This window comes from Danio rerio, chromosome 1 (genome assembly GCF_052040795.2).
Source record: "Danio rerio strain M-AB ecotype USA chromosome 1, GRCz13ab, whole genome shotgun sequence".
NCBI classification, from domain to species: domain Eukaryota; kingdom Metazoa; phylum Chordata; class Actinopteri; order Cypriniformes; family Danionidae; genus Danio; species Danio rerio.
This window is the reverse complement of record NC_141021.1, coordinates 14,515,407-14,539,420: the sequence shown is the minus strand read 5'-3', so window position 1 is coordinate 14,539,420 and position 24,014 is coordinate 14,515,407. Positions and strand designations below refer to the sequence as shown.

Sequence of the window (24,014 nt, the reverse complement as noted above, 5' to 3'; positions counted from 1 at the left end):
TCTGTCATGCTGGGTGAATTGAGTAAGCTAAATTGTTTGTAGTAGTGTATGGGTGTTTCCCATACTGGAAGGACATCCACTGCGTGAAATATATGCTGGATAAGTTGGCGATTCATTCGACTGTGGCGACACCTGATTAACAAAAGGACTAAACTAAAAGAAAATAAATTAATATTTATTTATTTTTTAATTGTTTATTATTTTTAGTTATTTTAGTTATTTATTAATTTATTTATTATTTTTAGTTATTTTAGTTATTTATGTATTCATTTATTTTTAGTTATTTTAGTTATTTATGTATTCATTTTAATTTATTTTAGTTATTTATTCATTTATTTTAGTTATTTATGTATTTATTTTTAGTTATTTTAGTTATTTATTTGGTTATTTGTTTGTTTATTATTTGAGTGGATTTGAAAAAAAAGTCATTTTTTACAAATGTTATGTTCATTTTAATGTGTTACTACTGTAACAATAATTTACTCAAGTAAATGCGGTTTCACTTACAATGAGTAAAAATAGTTTCTGCACTGATGTTGTTTTTTTATGTATGCGCTAGGGCTGTACAATATATCGCTTGAGCATCAATATTATCAATATATTTGAATCTGCAATAGTCACACCACAGGATTTAATAATTTATCAAAGATTAAAAGATAAAGATAATATAACTTTTAAATAATTTATACAATAATGACCATGTAATTTATGTTTGATTGTATTGTGACTGAATAAGACTCCCCAGAAAACCATAAAGCACTGTATATTTATTTATGTTTGCTCGTAATTTTTTATCTTTAAATAAGTGTAATTGCCTAATCAAATCATCTGGCGAAATTGTATTCATTTTGCAATATATAATGTTGAAAAACAAAATATTTTCCCAGTGATGGGTTGCAGCTGGAAGGGCATCCACTGTTTAAAACATATGCTGGATAACTTGGCGGTTCATTCTGTTGTGGCGTCCCCGGATCAATAAAGGGACTAAGCCGAAAAGAAAAAGAATAAATGAATGAAAAACTAAATATTGCAATGACAGATTTTTCCAAGATCATGCAGCCTTAGTATGTACAATCCTTCAAAATATCATAAGAAACAGCATTATTTTTAATTAATATCAAAGTGTCACCCTCCAAACGTAATAATGTCAAAGATGCAGCTTCCCTGTAAATGCCACAAGCAGCCATTAGCACATCTTAATATGACTCTACAACTAACCTACACAGGTAGCATATGCATTATTCATGCACGTCTCTGCAGGAAGAACTGTTGCCAGATAAAATTGCATTGGTCTATGAAAAACCATGACCTCTTTGCAAGAATCAGTATTCATAACCTGAGACAATTTCACAATTCAGTAAAAGAGAAAGAGAGACGGAGAAAAAAAAACAGTGACAGGAAAAGAGAGAGGTCACATGTTGTGAATCTTGAATTGGTGCTATTAATGTTTGGTAATGTGCTTCATGGGCATGCATAAAAGAGATTAACGCCACATTACCGAATCATATTTACTGAAGACCCATTTGCATAATGGAGTGTGTAATGGAATTTTTACGTGCACTTTAATTTCATAAACTTCAGAAATGGTGCTTTTCTTTCAGCTCGGGTTTAGAGTCCTTCGCAAAGAAAGTGTTTACATTTCAATACAATGGAAAACGTTTGCTTTGACCAAAATTAAATTCAGATTCGATTTTTCACTAAAGGGCACGGTGCATTACTTAACTGATCCAGGATTATACTGTACACTTGATGTTAAAGTGGGAATGATCCATAAAGAGTTTCGAAGCTGCAGTTTTTACAATGATATTATAATTCAGATTAAATGTATTTCAGAAGGATTTGGCACTGACTGAAATTATGGCTGCTGTAACTTTAGCTTTAATATAGCAGGAAAAGATGACATTTTGAATTACACCACTTTGGAGTAAGTAAGATATACTTAATATATATAATTATAATTTGTATAATTATTATTATGTCTATTGTGTGTACCAGTTTTGTATTTAATCAATAAAAATACAATAAAACAGTAAAATTGTGACCATTGCGATTTAAAATAACCGTTTTCCTATTGAATGTAATTTAAAATTTAATTTATAGAAGAATTTAAAACATCATTACTCTAGTTTTTCACATGATATTGCAGATATTATCATATGATTATTTAAGCACAACAAACATATTATTATTATTATTATTATTATTATTATTATTATTATTATTATTATTATTATTACTATTACTATTATTATTATCCTTCAGCTTAGTCCCTTTATTCATTAGGTGTCGCCACTTATTCAGCATATGTTTTACAGAGCAGATGCCCTTTCAGCTGCAACCCAGTAGTGGAAAACATCCATACACACTCATTCACAAACATACAGTACACTACGGCCAATTTAGTTTATTCAATTCACCTACAGCTGAAATCAGGATTATTAGCCCCCTTTGAATTTTTTTTCTTTATTAAATATTTCCCATATGATGTTTAACATTTTCACAGTATGTCTGAAAATATTTTTTCTTCTTGAGAAGTCTTATTTGTTTTATTTTAGCTAGAATAAAAGCAGTTTTAATTTTCTTAAACACCATTTTAAGGACATAATTATTTGCCCCTTTAAGCTAATCTTGTGTTTGATAGTCTACAGAAAAACCATCGTTATACAATAACTTGCCTAATTACCCTAAGCTGCCTAGTTAACCTAATGAACCTAGTTAAGCCTTTAAATGTCACTTTAAGCTGTATAGAAGTGTCTTGACTAGAGGAATGATGCTAAAAATGTATCTATCAATTTCATTTTAAATTACATTCAATATGAAAAATAATATTTTAAATCATGATGATTTCACAAGGCAACATGGTGGCTCAGTGGTTAGCACTGTCACCTCACAGCAAGAAGGTCACTGGTTCAAGTTCTAGCTGGGCCAGTTGGCATTTCTGTGTGGAGTTTGCATGTTCTCCCTGTGTTGGCGTGGGTTTCCTCTGGGTGCTCCAGTTTCTCCCACAGTTTAAAGACATGTGCTATACAGCTGAAGTCAGAATTATTAGCCCCCCTGATTTATTAGCCCCCTGTTTATTTTTTTCCCCAATTTCTGTGTAACAGAGAGAAGATTTTTTTCAACACATTTCTAAACATAATAGTTTTAATAACTCATTTCTAATAACTGATTTATTTTATCCTTGCCATGATGACAGTAAATAATATTTGACTAGATATTTTTCAAGACACTTCTATACAGCTTAAATTGACATTTAAAGGCTTAACTAGGTTAATTAGGTTAACTAGGCAGGTTAGGGAAATTAGGTCAAGTTATTGTATAATGATAGTTTGTTCTGTAGACTATCGGGAAAAAAAATCCTTAAAGGGGCTAATAATTTTGTCCCTAAAATGGTTTTTAAAAACTGCTTTAATTCTAGCCGAAATAAAACAAATAAGACTTTAGAAGAAAAAATATTATCAGCCATATTTTTCTCGCTCTGTTAAACATCATTTAGGAAATATTTAGAAAAGAAAAAACAAAACAAAGAGGTGTTATTAATTCTGATATATAAACACACATAGCAAGTTAGTATTCTTTTATAACCATATTGTATTTGACTCAATTAGGAAATATTGGTGGAGAATCAGCTGATATGAGTTGAACATTTTATTTTTAACGTGTGTTTTTTAAGTAATGTGGGTTTAAGAAGCTAATAGAGCATTTGCCACGACAAGCTTAAATGACTTTTTATGCAAAACTCAACAATGTACACGAAGTATCAAGTTTTCTCACATGACAGTAAGGTGTGTTTGTTTGTAATTGGTAAACAAGTTGGAAAATAATGGGAAAGAATCAGCTGATAATAAATGGAATTTTTTAAATGTATTTTCTGTAATGTTGGTTTTAAGAAGCTAATAAATAACTTGCCAGGACAAGCTTAAGGGGGTTTACATGCAAAAAAACATTAAAAAAAACTTCCATCTAATAATGAACACAAAGTATGACTATAAATAAGAGAAAACTAATCTTTCTCAACTCAATTCAATTCAGTCAGACACATCTGGGCTTTCTGTGTGGATTTCCTTGTCTTTCAGAGACGAGGTATTTGTCATCGTATGTGGCTAATGAATTGACTTTATCCTTTCCTTTTCTCTGTCATGTTTGATGAATTCACTATGGAAATGACCACGGAGGCCTACAGGGGGCCCTTGGAGGATAACACACAGTACATATTAGGGAGGATATATGTCTCCCTGTGCTGACTGGAACTAGGGAAATGAGTTCTCATATCAAAGCACTCCACACATGCATGTTCTCCCTAGAGAGGGTGTGAGAGAGAGAGAAAAAAAAGACAGGGAAGGAGAGGGAGACGATGGAGCCAGCGAAAATGGGGACAGTGAGAGGCCGACAGAAGCCCTGTTTACACCTGCCATTAACATCTGTCTCAGTGTCAGCCAAAATAGATTGCTGTTTACATCTGGTTTTAACATGTGTCTCGGTGCATCCACTTGTAATTGGATGTCAGGAGGAAAGAGGCCAGTTGTTCTCTATTTGTTTATTTATTTATTTGAGATTTTATGCTATTGGTAAAAAAGGACAATTTGTCAAAGGGTTGTGAACAATATGATAAACTGTAATAATATAAAAAAGTAACAAAAACATGCAACCAAATTGAGTAATAACACGAGAAAGTTTATTTTACAATGATCTAAGTTGTAATTTTAAGTGATAATTAGGCCCACATGGAATCTGTGCGCGCAGAAATCCGCAGATTTTCAGCCCATCATTAACTCTATTTATTTATTGGTATTACTGTATGTAAATTTATATTTATTCTGTTTTTAAATTATTTTCAGTAAAAGTATTGACTAATATAAAAGTGTTAATTTGATTTATTTACAATTCAGTTTGTAATGTAACATTGCCTCTTTTAGTTCATATATTATATGAGAGACTTGCTTTGTTTACCAAATAAGTGGATCTAATTTGATTTGTATTGTAAACATTCAATAAAAGTTAAAAAGCTATATATTTTTTAAAGTTTTTAGTTACGATACTCCCAAAATAATTCTGCATAATTTATTATTATTATTATTATTTTTTTTTTTTTACAAAATTCTCTGCAGAAATAGCTAAAAATGTCCACAGACTCTGTCTGACCCCAGTAATAATGTTCTTTTGCATACCTGTACCTGTTTTTAATGATGTGTTTATAACAGTATGGTTCAAAGACAGGATGTCTCAGTTGAAATTTTTTAAATGCAGGTGTACTACTTCAATAAAATAAATAAATAAATAAATAAATAAATAAATAAATAAATAAATAAATAAATAAATAAATAAATAAATAAACTGAAGGAAAGAAGTAAAAATGGGTGACATAATGTCCCATAGTTATTTTGTGTAACATATAATAATAAAAGTGCAGTGAAATGATGTTACATTGCATTGTTATTCAATCATATATTTGTGTTTGTATATATATATATATATATATATATATATATATATATATATATATATATATATATATATATATATATATATATATATATATATATATATATATATATATATATATATATATATGCAGTAATGTTAATTTTACAACTTTACATTTTTATATGTGAATTTAAGTGATTTTATTATTTTATGTAAATATAAGTTTGAAACGTTTTTCTGAAAAGTTTTTCTGACTTGTAAGAAAATATAGGCCTATGAAACAGAATATCTTACTACAAATGAGTAAAAGTTAGTGCTTTGAAGGATAGTAGAAATGTATGAAGATTTTACACAATTGTTGTTTATGACTTTATTGTGTAGCTGGATTTAGAACCATGTTACTGTTTAAAATATGACTGATAATAGCAATTTTCTTATATGTTGACAGTTTCTAAACTATATTAATATTATTATTTTCAATTATAATTTCTTTATTCTTATTAGGTACTTTTAATCTAACAATTTTCGAGCAATGGGGCTGAGCCAATCACACAAAAATGTCCACAGTTCAGTTCCGCCATTACGCACAGTACGCAATCAGGTGCTGTTTGTGTTATCGGGAAGAGTGGTTAAATTAGGAAACAGTCTCTCTTTTTTTTTTTTTTTTTTTTTTTTGCCAATTTAACAGTTGCTAACGTTTGTCAAGTCAACTCACGGACAGTCCCAGACATAATATAGACATAAGCTGGAGGCCTTACTGAGAACATGTTTTGCTAATTAACGTTAATAATAACCTCCATGGATACCGTCTTTACTGAGCATTAGAAAGTGAGGTAAGAACAAATTTACTTGCTAATTCACACACATAAACGCAGTTGCAAACATTTGTTAGTAAAGAGTGAGGCTGTTGGGAATGCATTTACCTGTCATTTACACTTGTGTCCCTTTTTTTAAAGAAGGTAGTACACTCAGAAACGTCATGTTACAAGTTTGTTATACAGTATTTAGACAGCTAAATAACGTTAACCCTTTGATGTACTATATACATTGTAGCCTACATTAGGTTGACTACTGATTTAAAAACAGTAGCCTAGTGGGAAGGAAAAAAGTTAGAGAGGAAAAAAATGATAAAGGGGACATATGTTGGTCTGATAAACCGATCAGCCGTTGCATTATTTCCACAAATCGCTAATTAGCAATCAGTGGCAGTCTCTGTGACTGATGGGAGGTCATGGCTTGTTTGCTGTCACCAGCAGATGGCGCTCTGTCAATGCCACATGGGAGCTGTGGCTCTGCTCGCTTATGCAAAACTGTCTCTCAGCTCCCTCTGGGTCTCTGTGAAGGAAGCTTTGTGTCTCATGTTTGTGTTCCTACTTGTACAGAGATCAAATTGACTTATGCATGTCAGTTTTTTTCTGGATTAGTTTGTTATTTAAACATATAAATTTAATTCATGTTTACCAGCTACAGAGTTGCTGTTTTGAGGCTACCTGACTGTTTTTGAAAGCTTAAAGGAGGGGATAATATTTTTACTTGAAGTCTCTTGCTGCCTCAGCCTGGCCTGCAATCTGTCATCCGTTGACAGAAAAACCCCTTGCATGTCTCAGATGTTAAACAGCGCAATATAGGGAGATTTATGGGAGGTCGAGGCTAGTGGTGGTCATAAAGAGGATGCTTTTTGCTAGGGTGGTGTGTCTGTGTTTATAGGGTCAGGGCAGGAGTCAAAAGTCCAGTTTTTCATTCATTCATTCATTCATTCATTCATTCATTTTCTTTTTGGCTTAGTCCCTTTATTAATCAGGGGTTGCCACTGTGGAATGAACCGGCAACTTATCCAGCAAATATTTTATGCAGCAGATGCCCTTCCAGCAGCAACCCAACACTGGGAAACACCCATACACTCTTGCATTCACACACATACAGTTTGGCCAATTTAGCCTATTCAATTAACCTATAGTGCATGTTTTTGGACTGTGTGCGAAACCGGAGCACCCGGAGGAAACCCATGGGAGTAATCTCAAGGGAGAACATGAAAACTCCACACAGAAATGCCAACTGACCCAGTTGGGGCTCGAACCAGTGACATTCTTGCTGTGAGGAGATCATGTTACCCACTTTGCAACTGTGACACCCAAGTCCAGTTAATGCTTCTTTTCTCCTGCACTTGTAATCTGTCATGTTGGGAACGTTTTTAATCAGTTGTCAGTTTTTTGTGCTGTAATGTAGTTATTGTAAGACTAATTCAGAAAATTCTGATTCTGAAAATTATAAAGGACATGCAGTCACAATTTACAGTAATATGGATTTATTGTTTTGACAATAAATAAAATAAAAATATTACATTTACAATTATTCATTTAGCAGACGCTTTTTATTCAAAGTGACTATTAATGATGATTAATAAAATATATTTATTTATAAACACAGTGATTCCTTATTAATATTTCAGTGTTGTGTAAATTAAACGCTTATAGGATTTAGCAGGCGACGCAGTGGCGCAGTAGGTAGTACTTTCGCCTCACAGCAAGAAGGTTGCTGATTCGAGCCTCAGCTGGGTCAGTTAGCGTTTCTGTGTGGAGTTTGCATGTTCTCCTTGCGTTTGCGTGGGTTTTCTCCGGGTGCTCTGGTTTCTCCACAGTCCAAAGACATGTGGTATAGGTGAACTGGGTAGGCTAAATTGTCCGTAGTGATTCAGTGTGAATGAGTGTGTGTGGATGTTTCCCAGAGATGGGTTACAGCTGGAAGAGCATCCACTGCAAAAAACATATTCTGGAAAAGTTGACGGTTCATTCCACTGTGGTGACTCCAGATTAATAAAAGGACAAAGTTGAAAAAAATGAAGTGTAAGATATAGCTATCCGAATCCTACCATGTCATTTAAATAAGGGAGAAGCTGTTTATTTTTGCATTAATTGTTGTGCCTTATTTCAACCTTAACAGTAGAGAGGTGCATTTTTACTCCAAACTCTATAGTTTTACATATTGTCCTCTTTTTAAGTTGTATTTGCCACATATATACAACATTTTAAAACATGTGAAATATTAAAACACAACCAGAAAATCAACTTGTATGATGAATTGATAACGCTTACCAAGGCTACAGTTATACAGTATTAATGCCAAACCAAAATATTTACTTGTTTATAATTATATAATTTGTATTCTATTTAAATGTTAAATAACATCAATAAATAATAAATAAATATTTAAATAGTTTTAAATATATATATATATATATATATATATATATATATATATATATATATATATATATATATAATTATATTTATTTATATTTATTTATATTTATATTATATATATTTATATTATATATAAATGTATTAAAATTATATATAAATATATTAAAATTTTCACTGGCCCTACCAAATAAAAAAAAATATTTATTTGGTATTTTTTAGCCACATATTTTAAATACTGTGCCAAAAATCAGGTATATAGTTATTTAAATGGTGATAATTATTCAAATTGTATTTAAATCATATTTTTAAAAAAATGTATAAATGTAAATTGAGCAAAATCCTGTGTTAACAAAACAAAAAAAGCAGTATGGAAAATGTAAAGATATTTTATTGCAGTTCAAAATTATTTAACAAAAGGTGGCCACAATCGGGCCAGTAAGGATCCCGTCTACTGTCCCAAGCGTCAAAGGTGGCCACGGGACATCGGGCATATAAATATATATATACATATACACACACACACACACACACACACACACACACGTATACGTTATAATATATATATATTAGTGCTGTCAAAAGATCAACTGTCATTAATCGCATCCAAAATAAAAGCTTGTATTTATATTGGAATATACACATTTACAGACAGTATTGCTGTGTTTATTTGTATTCATAATTACAAAATACAACTACAAAATGTGAATTCACACCCCGTTTAATATCAAGAATCCGTCTGAAACCTCGATTGCTGCAGATTTCCCGTTTGAGGAAGCTTTGAAGGCCTTTCATGCAGGTATCTGATCCGTGAAGCAGTGTATTATTTGTCTGATGGATGAGTAACCTGACCGCGCTCCTGTCAGCTCTGACATTTGTTTGTCTGGACTATTACAGACGTGTGCGTGTGATTGATATGCGAGTATGCGTGCTCTCAACAAACCTATGGGTGTTTCATACTACCGTAGTGTGTGTTTTGTGCGCATACTTGATTGTGTGTGTTGTTTCACACACTCCTTGTTCACCCCGCAGCCTTATGTCTGCTATCCAGATGGACTCATTACTACGATTCCTCCACAGCTGTAAGGTGCTTGCTCTACTTTTGTGTGTGGAAAAAAAGGACAATTGAGCGTAAACAGAAATGGTGCGTTTGTGCTGTATGTGTGTCAGAGCAGGCGTGTGGAGATCAGAGGAAGCTGCAAATGGAGAATTGCAATATGACCAATCGATCCTGAGATGACAGTAGCAGGATGGTGTGCATGTGTGTGTGTGTCGCTGTCAGGTTGTGCGGAGCTGAATTTTAATTTTAGCTTCTGAAAGTAACTGGGTGACTTGAGCGGAAAAGTGTTGGAACAGGTTCAGTAGGTCTTCAGAGATGAGAAACTTGGACAGTCTTCAGCTTCTCGTAAGAATTCAAACTATAATGTGTAGCCAAAAGAAGGACTGTTGAAAAAATGTTTGGCCCCTTTCCTAGGTTGGTAAGCGATAAAATCAGCACTTGATAACGGGACAATTATTCATCCCTGATGCCCTTTTGGTGTGTAAATAAGTACTGTGTGTGTGTGTGTGTGTGTGTGTGTGTGTGTGTGACTTCTGCAGGTCACTTTAATATCAGATAATGTGTTTATGATATATTACTTTTAGTGGAGATTTAGCCTAGGGCTTTGTTGTAAGATGCGTTAATACTTTAAGTAATATGGGATTCTATATGCATATATTGAATGTGGTACTGGAAAACCCTGGACAGTTAGCATCTAGTAATGTAGTTATGTCCTCATAACAAAAAAAAAAAAAAAAAAAAAAAAAAAAAAACAGAGAATATGGTTCTTGAGCAAAGTGTTGGTGCCAGGAGTGACAACCAACAAACCAACAAATAAATAAGCTATGTTATTGTTTTTTTTTTAAAGGTAATTATAAACAACAATTTTGAGAATGTTCTCCCGCTGTTAGTGTGGGCTTTCTCCGGGTGCTTCGGTTTCCCCCACAAGTCCAAAGACATGCGCTATAGGTAAATTGATTAGGCTAAATTGTCCTTAGTGTATGTGTGTGAATGAGAGTATACGGGTTTCCCAGTGATGGGTTGCAGCTGGAAGGGCATCCGCTCCCTAAAACATATGCTGGATAAGTTGGGGTTTCATTCCTCTGTGGCGACCCCTGATTAAAAAAGGGACTAAGCTGAAAAGAAAATGAATGAATTTTGAGAATTAAAAATAATAAAATATAAAGAAAATATTTTGAATATGAACTTGGTAGCATCAAGCATCAGGTTTTGTTTTTTATTTTTTTCTGAATATTCTGTACTTAACTAATTTTGTCAATCCAGTTGAGCTCAATCTGAAAGATATTTCAATATGATTGTATAGGGGAATTTTAAAACTGTTCTGTGATCGAGAGGACATGTAAACATGTTTGAACGTATGAAGTTGAAAACTAAACACTGTACAGGTTTTCAGTGACAGAGATCTGCTTTTACATGCGTTTAGCATAGTTTTTTGTTTTTGTTTTATTTATTTAGATATCATTCTAAAACAAAAAAATAAACAATGTGTTTTCATCATGATTTACAATTACGAATCACCGTGAAGCCCCAAAGTACTTATTATTCATCCTGTAGATTACTCAGTGTTTTACTAATTTGCCAGCAAATAAAATATTATAATATTTAGTTTGTTGATTTAGTCTTTTATGTATTTATACAGTGGGGAAAATAAGTATTGTACATGTCACCATTTTTTTCAGAAAACATATTTCAAAAGGTGTTGTTAACTTGAAATTTTCCTCGGATGTTGGTAACAACCAAATAGATCCATATACTGTATGCAAAGAAAACAAATCTAATTAGTTCACAAGTTAAGTTATGTGTTATAAAATGAAATGATGCAGGGAAAAAGTATTAAACACATGACGAAAGGAAGGTGTAGAAAGGCATTGAAAGCAACCATTCAGCAACACTCTGCCTTTCGTCCTTGTAAATGAATATTAGCAGGATGATGAAGATGAAACCAGGGGACATTTCAGCAAGACGATGATCCAAAACACAGCCAAGGAAACTTTCGAATGCTTTCAGAGAAAGAAAATCAAGCTGTAGAATGGCCAAGCCAATCACCTGACTCAAATCCAATATAAAATACAAATTAAAGATCAAATTTGATAGAAGAGACACACAGAACCATCAAGATTTTACTCTGTATTGAAGTCTGTGAAAAACTCACACCTGAGCGATGCTTGAGACTTCGTTCTCCGAACGAGAGACGTCTTTAAGCTGCCTTCATTAAAAAAAAGCCTTTTATATAAAGGATTAAATACATTTCAGTAGTTCAGTACTTTCTCCTTGTCATTTCATTGATATTAAATATAACAAAACTTTTACTGATTTCTTTGTTTTTTTTTATTTTAATGTTTGGATTGTTTGGTTTTTTACCTAAATCTGGTTCAATTTCATGTCAACAGCTACTTTAGAAATATTCTTCCCTGGAAAAAAAAAAAAAAAACAGACAAAAAAAAAAAACATGACGAATTCAATACTTATTTTCCCCACTGTACAGGAAAGAAAATGTGCCATCTTCTTTTTATATACATCTGTCATGCTGATTGATTAATGATTATGTAAAATAAAAAATATTTTGACATGTTATTTTTGCATAAAGTAGTTGAAACTTTACTTTACTTGCTTGTTTCACTTTACTAATTTTAATTATATGCTAAAACTAAAATCTTGTCTTTGACCCACATACATTTATGCAATGTTGCATTCAGGATATTATTGGTCAGTTTGCAACCTGCTCTCTGTATATCCTCTATCCTCCAGTGGTTCTTGGCCTTGGAGACCCCTTTTCTAGCTGATGCATCAATTTCCAAGCCCAAAATGCCCTTTATAGTCACTTAAGAATAAATAGAGGTGACCTTGTTTGACCTTTCACCTCAGTGTTATACTTGTGTTTATACGCCGGTGCCTAGCATTAACGATCCTCCACTTCTGGATGATTCGTCTTGCTTTCACCAAACGAAATCTGTCTCTCTCTCACTCCTTGTCTCCCATATCCTTTTCCTCTCTCGCTTTCCTGGCTGCATTCCTGCAATGGGTCTCATCTGTCTGTTCTTCCAAAAATCAATGTCTGTCAAAGGTGCAGCTCCTATTCAGTGTATGAAAAAAAAAACAGGGGAAGGGAAAAATGTCTGACAATAAAAACAAAAGAAAAGCAAAATATTATATTAGCTTTAGTGTCTGCAATTGTCGGTTTCTCTTTTCTGGTTCTCTTTTAACCTGAGGGAATGTGCTGCCAAGAACTGAACGATGATACAATTCTGTTTGTGCTCTTTTTTTTTTCACTTTCTATCAGATCATTTTCATCCTCTCCATTCATTTCATTGTCTATCTGGTCTCATCCCCATTTATGACTCTTCTGTCCTTTTAGAGGGATACTTCAACCAAAAGTGAAAATTCTGTCATCTTTTACTCTCCTTCATGCCCGTTTGTCTTTGTGACATCTACTGTGTGTCACAAAAGATTTTTTTTCCTTTTAAATAATGCAGTGGTCACTGTTTTTCATGTAGTTACATTGGGGATTGGTTGAAGTTACAATGAAATCAGTTTTAAAGTTCTTGTTTTATATAATATTATGCAGTATTTATCATGGTGAATACTTAATTAGTGGAGACCGTTATTTAAAAATCTGCCCTTCTTCTACTCTTTTAACGAAATAACTGACTCCCTCTTGCAGTGACATCTTTTCTTTTTCTCTGATGACGATACTGGTGCCGGGAGGAAAAACCTGTCACTCACATGAAAATCACAGAAATAGCAGATGACAATGATCCAGTTAATTCTCACTTGACAAAATCAGGTCCCAGACAAATTTGTCATGTTCAAGAATTCATTTTATTCATACAAAAAAATCACTCTGTAAAAAATTCTCACTTCCTTGCAATCGATTTGTGTTGAGACAACTTGAAGGAATTAAGTTAACATATTAGTTTTTACAAATTTAAGTGAATTGAAAGTAAAACAGTTAAGTTGTCCCAAGAAACATTACAAATTGTGTTGTTACAGCTCATCTAAATAAGTACAGTACTGACTGTGGAAAACTTGTTTTGTGTTGATATACACTACAGGTCAAAAGTTTGGGGTCAGTTTGTTTTTTAATTGTTTTAAAATAAGCTTCTCTTGGTCACCAAGTCTGCATTTATTTAATCAAAAATAATTGTAAAATTGTGAAATGTTATTACACTTTTTAAAATAACTGTTCAAATTTAATTTAAATGCATATTCAGCTTCATTACTCCAGTCTTCAGAGTCACACGACCTTTCAGAAATCACTCTAATATTAATTCATTCTTCATTTTCTTTTAGGATTAGTCTCTTTATTAATCTGTGGTCACCTCAGTGGAATCAACCGCCAACTTATCCTGCATGTTTTTTATGCAGCGGATGCCCCTCCAGCTGCAACCCATCACTGGGAATTATTTATTATGGTTATTATTAATATTATTCATGATTATAATATTTATTGTAATAGTAATAAAAGCAATAATGACTAGAGTAATAATTTAATTTGAAACTACATACAATAAGAAAGCAGTTATTTAAAATTTTAATAAATATTTAACACTTAAAAAAATAATATTTAAAAAATGCTGCCTTGACGATAAAATAAATAAATAAATAAATACATAAAACTGACACCAAGCTTTTAACAGTATATTGAATAGATGCAACGATTATAGATTTTGGTTAAACAACTATAGTATGAGGAATAATCATGGTTTCATACTTAAAGTGTTGTTTATTGCTGCTCAGTGACTGATTAAATAATACATCACAAAATCAAAAAAAGAAAAACAAACAATAGTACATTTCGTTTTATACTTCTGTTTTTGTTCCAGTTTTGTTCCATGACGAATTAAAGTGCTGTTAATTGTGAAATCGGTTAATATTTGCATCCCTAATATATTGTTTCATGTTAGCCCAAACTTCTCTATTGACCTTATTCTTCACGTAGGAGTGGCTGTAGCCATTGGTATCTCTTTGACTTGAGACTTCCGGTCTTATTTACTTCCATTCATTTCTAGACGTTAAAAACAGCTTATTACACGGCTTGGAAGTTGCAAACTGATATTTTCATATTATATTGTTATGCTTTGTCTGTATAGTCATGGACACACTTGTTTGTAGAGAAAGTAGTTTGACTGTTTTCTGCCATTTATTATTTCTAGTAATTTCTCTCATAGGCAACTGAATCGGAAGAACTGAATCAGTTCTAAAACAACTGCAAAAACGAACACGCATTTTAGAATAAGGTCAATACACTGTAAACTAATTCTTGCTGACTTCAGTTGAATCAAATGTAGTTTTCGGGTCATCTCAACTTACATCAATCAAACTGACAAAATATTTAGTTGACTAAATATGAATAAAATATCAAATTAAACTGTTTACAACTTAAAAAAAATGTTCAAACCTCATTAACTTATTGAAAAAAGTTAAATCAACATAATGTGTTGTCTTTTTGTCATTACATTTTTAAAGTGTATTACAACTCGATAGGAACAACACAATTGTGGCTTGTAAAAAATACAGGACTTTATAACTTTGTGTTTTCCACATCCTTTTCTGTTTACTCATCCTTTAGTTTGCCCTTCAGTCCTTCCCTCATTCGTCTCAGTATAGCAGCTATCTTCTCCTGTCTTTCGTCAAGTTCTCCTGGGGGGAGTTCTGGTGATGTGGAGTGTTGTGTGTCTGCATCTGCAGCGTGCGCGCGTGTGTGTGTGTATGTGTGTGTGTGTGTGTGTGTGTGTGTGTGTGTGTGTGTGTAATGAGAGGGATATCCTCCTGGAGACTCCTGTCTGGCAAGAACTGGAATCAGATCATCACCTTGTAGACCTGATACCAACCGAGAGAGAGAAAGTGAAAGACACTGCAAGTCAAGGAAAGAGAGATGGAGAGGAGGACTACACAGGGGAATGTAGCCTCTGTGAACACTGTGCCAGTTTTTACGGTTACATTTTACCATAGAAGTACAGTGACGGTTTCAGGCATTATAGGGTTTGATCTTTATTTTGCATTTTATATTGGATTCAAGTCAGGTGATTGGCTTGGCCATTCTACAGCTTGATTTTCTATCTCTAAAAGCATTTGAGAGTTTCCTTGGCTGTGTTTTGGATCATTGTCTTACTGAAATGTTCACTCTGGTTTTGTTTTCACTATCATGCTAATGTAGATGTTGGACTGATACAGCTGATATTAATTTACAATAAGGGAAGAAGATTACTGAAGAACTACTGAGAAATTTCAGGTGCTGTCTGGACTTCCAATGCCTTTCTACACCTCACTTTCTTTATGTGTTCAATACTTTTTCCCTGCATACTTTCATTTTATTATGCATAGCTTAATTAGTAAACTAATTAGATTTGTTTTCTTTGGATTCATGGATTTCTTTGGTTGTTACCAACATCCAGGGAAAATTTCAAGTTAATGGCACCTTTAGAAATAAGTTTTCTGAGAAAAATGGTGACATGTTCAGTTCAGTACTTATTTTCCTACACACAAGCATGTTATGGACCTTAAGAGTGCAATTATAATATTATAATACTTTATATCCAACATTTATAATTTTTTATTGTTATATGTTTGTTTTTTACAAAGAAAAAAATTATTTTAGAGTAGTAATCAACATAATGTGATTTTGTTAAACTGATATTTTTATCCAAGATTAATATGCTTTCACAATATAATATAGCCCATCTATATCTATGATCTATAATATGACCCGTGTCTTGTTAACATGTCATTTTAGTAACTGTATAGTTAAAAGGTTCATGCTGTGGTTTTTCTTTTACACTCCTTTTGCGGTAACATTACTAACATTTATTACACTACAGCCTATAATCTGCAGGATGTGTTTTTCAGATAGTGATTTTAGGTCTGTTTAAGGATTCGTGCTGTTCATGGCATCAGAACAGGAAGTTGTAATGGCCACCACATGCCATAACCAATTAAACTCACTGTACAAACTGGCAAAAATAACAATTTCATAAAAGAGGTGAGCTGGCCCATCTCACCGATAATGTGCTGCGGACTTGCATTTCCAAGCACAAATTCAGTGCAGATTTTAAGATTAAATGATTAGCAAATAAAAATTTTTTAGAAAACTTAGAGCATTTGCTGAAAATTTTGAAAAGCAATTAGTTGTCAAGTTTTCTATTAGTTTCTGAGCAAGGTCATTCTTTCATCATTAGGCATTGAGAGGGAGTTAATATATTCTTTATTTTATTTTAGTAGTTTTTAGGAGAAAGTATTTGTCTAAAGTTAAAGTCTGCATAAAAATGACCTGTTTTTCCCATTTAATTACTGTTTGAATGTACGGAATGTGATTAAAAATTATAACTCAATCTTCAGATGAAACTTCTATTTTTTATTGCGTAAAAGAATTCTTAATTCAAAAATAAAAATTGTCATCAGTTACTCATCCTGCATCGTTCTAAACTTGATTGTGTTTCTTTCTTCTGTTGAACACTGATGAAGATATACTGAAGAATATTGGATTAACTATTGATTTAAAGGGTTGCAGTATGTGTAGAATTCAGAAACCTTTGTTATTTTATTAACAATGGTGACCGGTACACTGTTTTCTAACTACACTCGACTCCAAGATTCCAGTGACAAGCAATTTGGCTCTCTGTGTTAAACACGACATGAAACATTTTGAACACTGCACTCCCAATGTAATTAAAAAAAAATCTAATTAATGAATAATACATTTGACATTAATAATAGGCTACTGAGTGACCGATGCACTGACTTGCAGTTTCAAACCGTCTGCTAGTTATTTTATTTTCAAGATCTGCCCCTGTTTTCAGAAGTATGGCAGTAAATTTGATGTAAAATGGTATTTAAACTCATATTGCTAGCCTTTAACATTGAACAAAGCACATAGTCTCTACCTGACGCGATCATTGTCATAGTATATGCCACAATGTCATGGAAATTGAAAGCATTTCTAAAATGGAAATTTGCGAATAGTCATTACACATGGCTTGGACAAAAACTTTTTTTTTTAACATGCAAGAGATAGATTTGATCATTTGTCGTGGGGACGTGTTGTGTGTTGTTAAAACATGGTGTTAGTCAGCGTCATGCACACATAACATACATTAAATTTTATGCAAATTTGATTTAAGTCCAAAGTACACCCATAGCAAACCTTTCCTCATATCCATATAATTTAACAATAAAGAATAAATTATTGGGCAAATTATTTTTTTTGCTGGCAATTAAAATAGTATGACCACATTATTTTTTTATTTGCTTATGTTTTTAAATAATTAAACAACATATTTGGTACTGATCTCAAATGATCAAAATAACAAGTACAGCTATGTTTTCTCTCCAAGGTACATTTGTGTATTCTTGCCTAATTTAATTTCATACTTTTCTCTTTAATTATGCTTAATTAGGCATCATTTATGTTTTTCCACCCTCTGAGTTGACTGTGATAAGAAGGTACTTCTGTTTTGATTAATAGTCTGTCAGAAATTCTCCAACAACTTTTACATAAAATACAGGTAAATGTTTATGAATTTTTTTATGGGCTTATTTTTTGGCTGATAAATCACATTGGTGATTCGACAGGCCCATGGGATGTTCTTTCAGACCTAGCGAAAATAACCAACAGTTCCGTAGGATGCCTTAAAAAGTGAAACTTTTACACCCAAGTTGAACACAAAAGGTTAAGCAAGGATTTAGCTGTGATCAGATGTGTCATGTTGAGCTGTGTATTCCTGTCTTTTCCCTCCGTGAGTCGTGGTCATTAGTTGAATCCTGGAGCTTATTGTCCAGGTACACACAAGGAATGACAGCAGACTATGAGAACGACCAGATAATAACCATCCGTCAAATGTCTGCGAGTGTGCTTATCATAGACAACATAGCAGGACTGAAGTATGTGTGTATGTTATGTGTGTATGTGTTCATGGCCTGTATGATTAGTTCATCAGGGTCTGTGTCTAGGTGACAACTGGCAATCATTTGGGCACACTTCATCTATCTCCATCAATGTCTTCGTTCCCCCCTTCTCTCTCTCTCTCACTTTTTTTTCTCTCTCTCTTTCTCTCTGTGTTATTCTGCCTTCAGCCTTCTTGCAGCTAGCTCTCTGCAAGCGAGTGAAGACTCCTCATTCAGCTATTATTGTTATATTAATGCTTTACTGGCATCAATGCTCCAGTGACTGTGTTGCCAATACCACAAAACAATAATTATGTTTTGCTGAGTATAAATAATGAATCACGGAAAAAGCTCAAATTTTTTTAAGTAAAAGAGATTACAGGAAAGACTGATCAAATGGTTGTGTATTATTTATTCAATAAATCTGAAATGATGATGTAGATCTTAATTATGATAACAACAATGCACTACTACTACTACTACTACTACTACTAATAATAATAATAATAAACATGCAAACGCACACATACATAACTTAGACTTAGTGGCCACTTTATTAGGTGCACATATCCATCTGCTCAATAACGCAAATTTTTAATCAGCCAATCACATGGCAGCAACTCAATGCATTTAGGCATGTAGACATGGTCAGGACGATCTGCTGTAGTTCAAACTGAGCATCAGAATGGGAAAAAAAGGGGATATAAGTAACTTTGAACATGGTATAGTGTTGATGCCAAATGGGCTGGTCTGAGTATTTCAGAAACTGCTGATCTACTGGGATTTTTAAGCACAACTATTTCTAGGGTTTGGTCCAAATAGGTAAATATTTATAGTGAGCGGCAGTTCTGTGGCTGCAAATGCATTGTTGATGCTGATATAAAGGCAACAGTAACTCAAATAACCACTCAGTACAACCGAGGTATGCAGACCAACATGTCCAACCTTGAGGCAGATAGGCTACAGCAGCAGAAGACCACACCGGGTGCCACTACTGTCAGCTAAGATTAGGAAACTAAGGCTACCATTCGCACAGGTTCACCAAAATTGGACAATAGAAGATTGTAAAAAATGTTGCGTGGTCTGATGAGTCTCAAATTCTGCTGCGACATTTGGATTGTAGGGTCAGAATTTGGCACCAACAACATGAAAGCATGGATCCATCCTGTCTTATATCAATGGTTCAGCCTGATAGTGGTGGTGTTATGGTGTGGATGATATTTTCTTGACACATTTTGGGCCCGTTAGTACCAATTGATCATCTTGGCTATATAATATAAAGTCCGCATTGAAAATGGCATAACAGATTTACCTCTACATAATACATAAAAATAGTTCTCAGAAAAACAAACAAACATAATAACACCTGTTACTAACCAAATTTATCTGTGTTGTTGGTTTTGTTGTTCGTTTTTAGAATGACAGGCAGTCATGAATTGTTCCTAATAACACCAGCATGTTGGTGTAAACAGGAAGTCATTGTTAGAATGAAACACAGGGACAGGGCGGGCGGAATCAAAACTAATAGCAGGTCAGACGTGTTTTAATATCGCCCAACATATCAAGAGCATGTGTGCTGACAACATTGCTTCTTATCTCTGGCTTTGTTATTAACTTCTAAACCATGCATACGTTACTTCCCCTGTAACATGTGACTTATCGTTCATTTCTCTACTCTATTTCGCCACGCATTCTCCCGTCATCTCTCTCTCGTATGTTCCATTATCAGTATATGCTAACTGTCGGAGTCGTTCACAGAGACTGATTCCAGTTAATAACCATATTGGTGACATTCTGTTTTATCCTTCTCTTCCGCTGTCGTTTAATACAGAGCCATCGACTGGGCCCTGACTGAATTTAATCTGTCTCCTGTGCTCAGGCCTGAATTTATCACAGCCATTCAGGTTGGCTATAACCTGTCCCACGTGTGCCTCCTGAGCCACTGTAATAAAAGCAGACAGGTCTTAATAACAGTCCTCTCTCTGCTGTTCACACTCAGCAATACTTCATCTAAAGATACTATGAACAGAGAGAGAGAGAGAAGGGTTCTAGCACACAGCTTAAGGGAACAAATGGTGACTTGCTTCAAAAGAGAACACAAATGTTGATTTTCTCATCCTAATTTATTTAAATTTTCTGTATTGTTTGCATTGTCAAAATTGCTGGGTTCTACACAATGTCTTAATGTTGTCCCAGCTAGGCCTGGCACGATATTTATTTTTTGTTGTACATATACTACCTCCCAATGACATATACTACCTCCCAATATGTCACTGTCACTTTATCACAATTATCATGTTTACAAGTTCTTTTTGCACTATACTGTTTTTTATCTGCACAACTCTGGTTTACTTTGCACTCATTGCTATATGCCCTTAATGTCACTGTATTGTTTACAATTTTTTTATTACATATGTATATTTCTTAGACTACATTTATGTGCAATGTGTATATACTGTAAATTTTCTAAATTTTCTTTTTTTCTTAAACCCTACTATTTTTTATATATATATTTTATATTAATGTTAAGCACCTTGGGTCTGAGAGTAACGCAATTTCGATTCTCTGTATGTCTTGTACATGTGGCTGAATTGACAATAAAGCTGACTTTGACTTTGACTTTGACTTTGATATATTGCACCAAAATATATTGTGATAAACAATACTAATGTCATTAGGTTTGGGCCGATAGACGATGCCATCTTCCATCGCCGATGGCCAACATGATGCTGAACCGTCATCACCGATCCTCAGCTCCGGCCTTGTCGCAAAGCCGCATGTGAAAAATACACACTTAGGCCCCGTTTACACTAATATGTCTTAAAATGCCATTTTAGAATGAAAATGATCCTCTTCCACACCGTGCTTTACCTAGCATTTCTGAACAGCCTCTATCTGCTGAAAACGCACATCCTGTGACCATACACACGCACTGTCATGCGCTCGTCTGAACTGCAGTCCGAAAAGCAGTGCACGTCAGACAGATTATCAAGGATGTACCGCTGGATCGCGTCTCACTATAGTTGTTAAACCTGATATTTAATTAATCTCGTCTCTATCTAACGACTCTTCGGTCTTTTGAATCTATCAGGTAACGCGTCAGAGCATCAGTACACTGCTACTATCACTTTCACACTACTTAGTAATTGTAGTGAAAACCTCAGATACTGTTGGTTGTGCACCTTTTTTACCGCAGAAAAAGTGATTGTCAGGTGGTAATTTGTTTGCAACTTGTCTTTATTTATTTATTATTTGTTTATAGGTAAAAAAAATAAAAGACCATGCGGGTCAGGTAGTTAAAATGGTAGGATACAAATAATAAATTTCTTATGGATTAATTATTTATTCATAAATAAATTAATTTACCTCTGCTTATGACAACGATGTCATCTTTCATCGCCATGTTTCACATTAGACATCATACGATGCCAAATGAATTGACATCGCCCAACCCTAAATGTAAACTCTAAAATTATTACATTATTTAGTTTTGGCTTGTTATTGAGTTATACTACTCAATTTGCTGTTATAAAATATTAATGTTCTAGAAACCAAATCTTATATAACAAATAGAGCTGTAAATGTTACATATTATTTTTATACATGTATCGATGGCTTTTTATTTGAAAACTCCTAATAAACATTAAAAGGATTGTAAATTCCTCTTTGGCAGATATTAAGGCATCAAATAAACTAAAAGAAAATGGAGGCAAAAAATTATAAACAATATACAAGTGATGTTGCAGCAGCTGATAGACATCAGTTGATGTATTTCTACTGCTCCGTTTATTGTACAAATTGACAAGGATTCTTTTATATCGTGCAGGGATGGGATGTGTAAATATCCTGTTGATATTTGAAATCTTGCTGTATTTATATTTTAAATTTAAAATATATTTTTAAATGTATTTATACAGGATTTTTCCCGTATGATAAATCGTTATCTATGATGTGTATATTTTGGGTCCTGTTGAATGTTAATTAAAAAATAAAAACCTTTCTAAAAATGTATGTGTATTATAAGAGAATACACATACAGAGAAATATAAGAGCAATATATTTTGTGCTCATAGCTTAGTCTAACTTAGGTTAGAGTGTATGAAAGTTTGTTTATTTTTCAGTCTAACATATATTGTTTTTATTAAATTATAACAGCTTACATCACACAGATCTTTTAAATAAATCGTATGTTATTGCATGTTGTTAAATTAAGTGCTTTTTTTATATAGTGAGCCTTTGTTATAGTGCAGAGATAGGCGGTCAAATGAGAAGTTTGGGGGGCATGATTGATTTGACGTACAAGCGTTTGGTTGAAAGCTTGATTCCATCTGGTAGTCCTTTTGCGCATGCCCAGGCTCCGATTTCAGCAGTCTTTTACGACAGTTTGTGCCCGTCAAGAGGTGTTTTGCCATTAAAGTGTTCAATGGGAAAAGGCGCTTTCGCATCATCAATATTTTTACAGTCATTGGTTTAAACAAGAAGATGTTACCTTCTGAATGTCTCCAATCTGACACAGATTTCATCAGAGCTTTGACTTGTTTTGGTCTCTATATCTGATTCTGTCTGTTGATTTTGTTTGACTTCTTTTGCCCCCCAAATATATCTCCCCGCTGATATTTTGAAGCTGTTGTTTGTATTACTAGGAGTTGTGATCCACATTCTTTGGGCAGCATTTGTTCTCTCTCCAGTCGATGTCTAATATGAATGTAGGTGGTCTGCACACCTGAGACATAAAACCCTCATTAGCAAATCCGCATTTGAGTTTTGACTCCATGTTCGCTGTATGTTGAGTCCACAGAGACGACGCCTTCTCGTGTAGTCCCTCAGCACCTGTGGAGACGTGCTAGTTTGTGTGCGCCGTTACGATGATTCAATCTGTCCCCGCACGGATAATTTAGACGGGGTGTCAGTTTAATTAGGACATCTGCTGTCTCCCCACTGAACTCAACGCCTAAGAGTTTAGCTTCATTTTGTGTCATGAGATTCAATTCAATAATGGCACACGCTTGTTTCCTGTCCCTCTGTAATGTGGGCTGTTGCGCCTTACTAATTGTCCACCAGACAGAGGCCGTTTAGGGTTGAAAGAGCTTATTTAAGACACTTTGCTCTTTATAATAGGATCAAAATGGAATTAAAGACAATAGGGTGCTATTTAGATAGACTACCCACTGAAAGCCAAAAAGATAGCTCCCTTAGAGAGACACAGATCCAGGAATCTTTTGTTGATTAGAGTGTGAGAAGAGCTGTGGAAATCTCTTGGGTTATGTGTGTGTGTGTGTGTGTGTGTGTGTGTGTGTGTGTGTGTGTGTGTGTGTGTGTGTGTGTGTGTGTGTGTGTGTGTGTGTGTGTGTGTGTGTGTGTGTGTGTGTGTGTGTGTGTGTGTGTGTATTAATGTGTGGAGATAATTTCTAGCCATGTTTGAAGCTTGTTTGCTAATTAGCCTAAAGTCATAC

At 33.8% G+C, this 24,014-nt stretch overlaps 1 protein-coding gene across 18 annotated transcripts in view; it reads left to right on the top strand.

The window, feature by feature from the left end:
* The first annotated feature begins 6,006 nt into the window (after positions 1-6,006).
* LOC141384915 (uncharacterized) overlaps positions 6,007-24,014 on the top strand; it is a 547,599-nt gene continuing 529,591 nt past the window's right edge. For all 18 annotated transcript variants that reach the window (XR_015476343.1, XR_015476339.1, XR_015476333.1 and 15 more), the window contains exon 1: positions 6,007-6,257. The gene's annotated coding sequence lies outside the window, so the exon portion shown is untranslated. The remainder of the gene's footprint in view (positions 6,258-24,014) is intronic.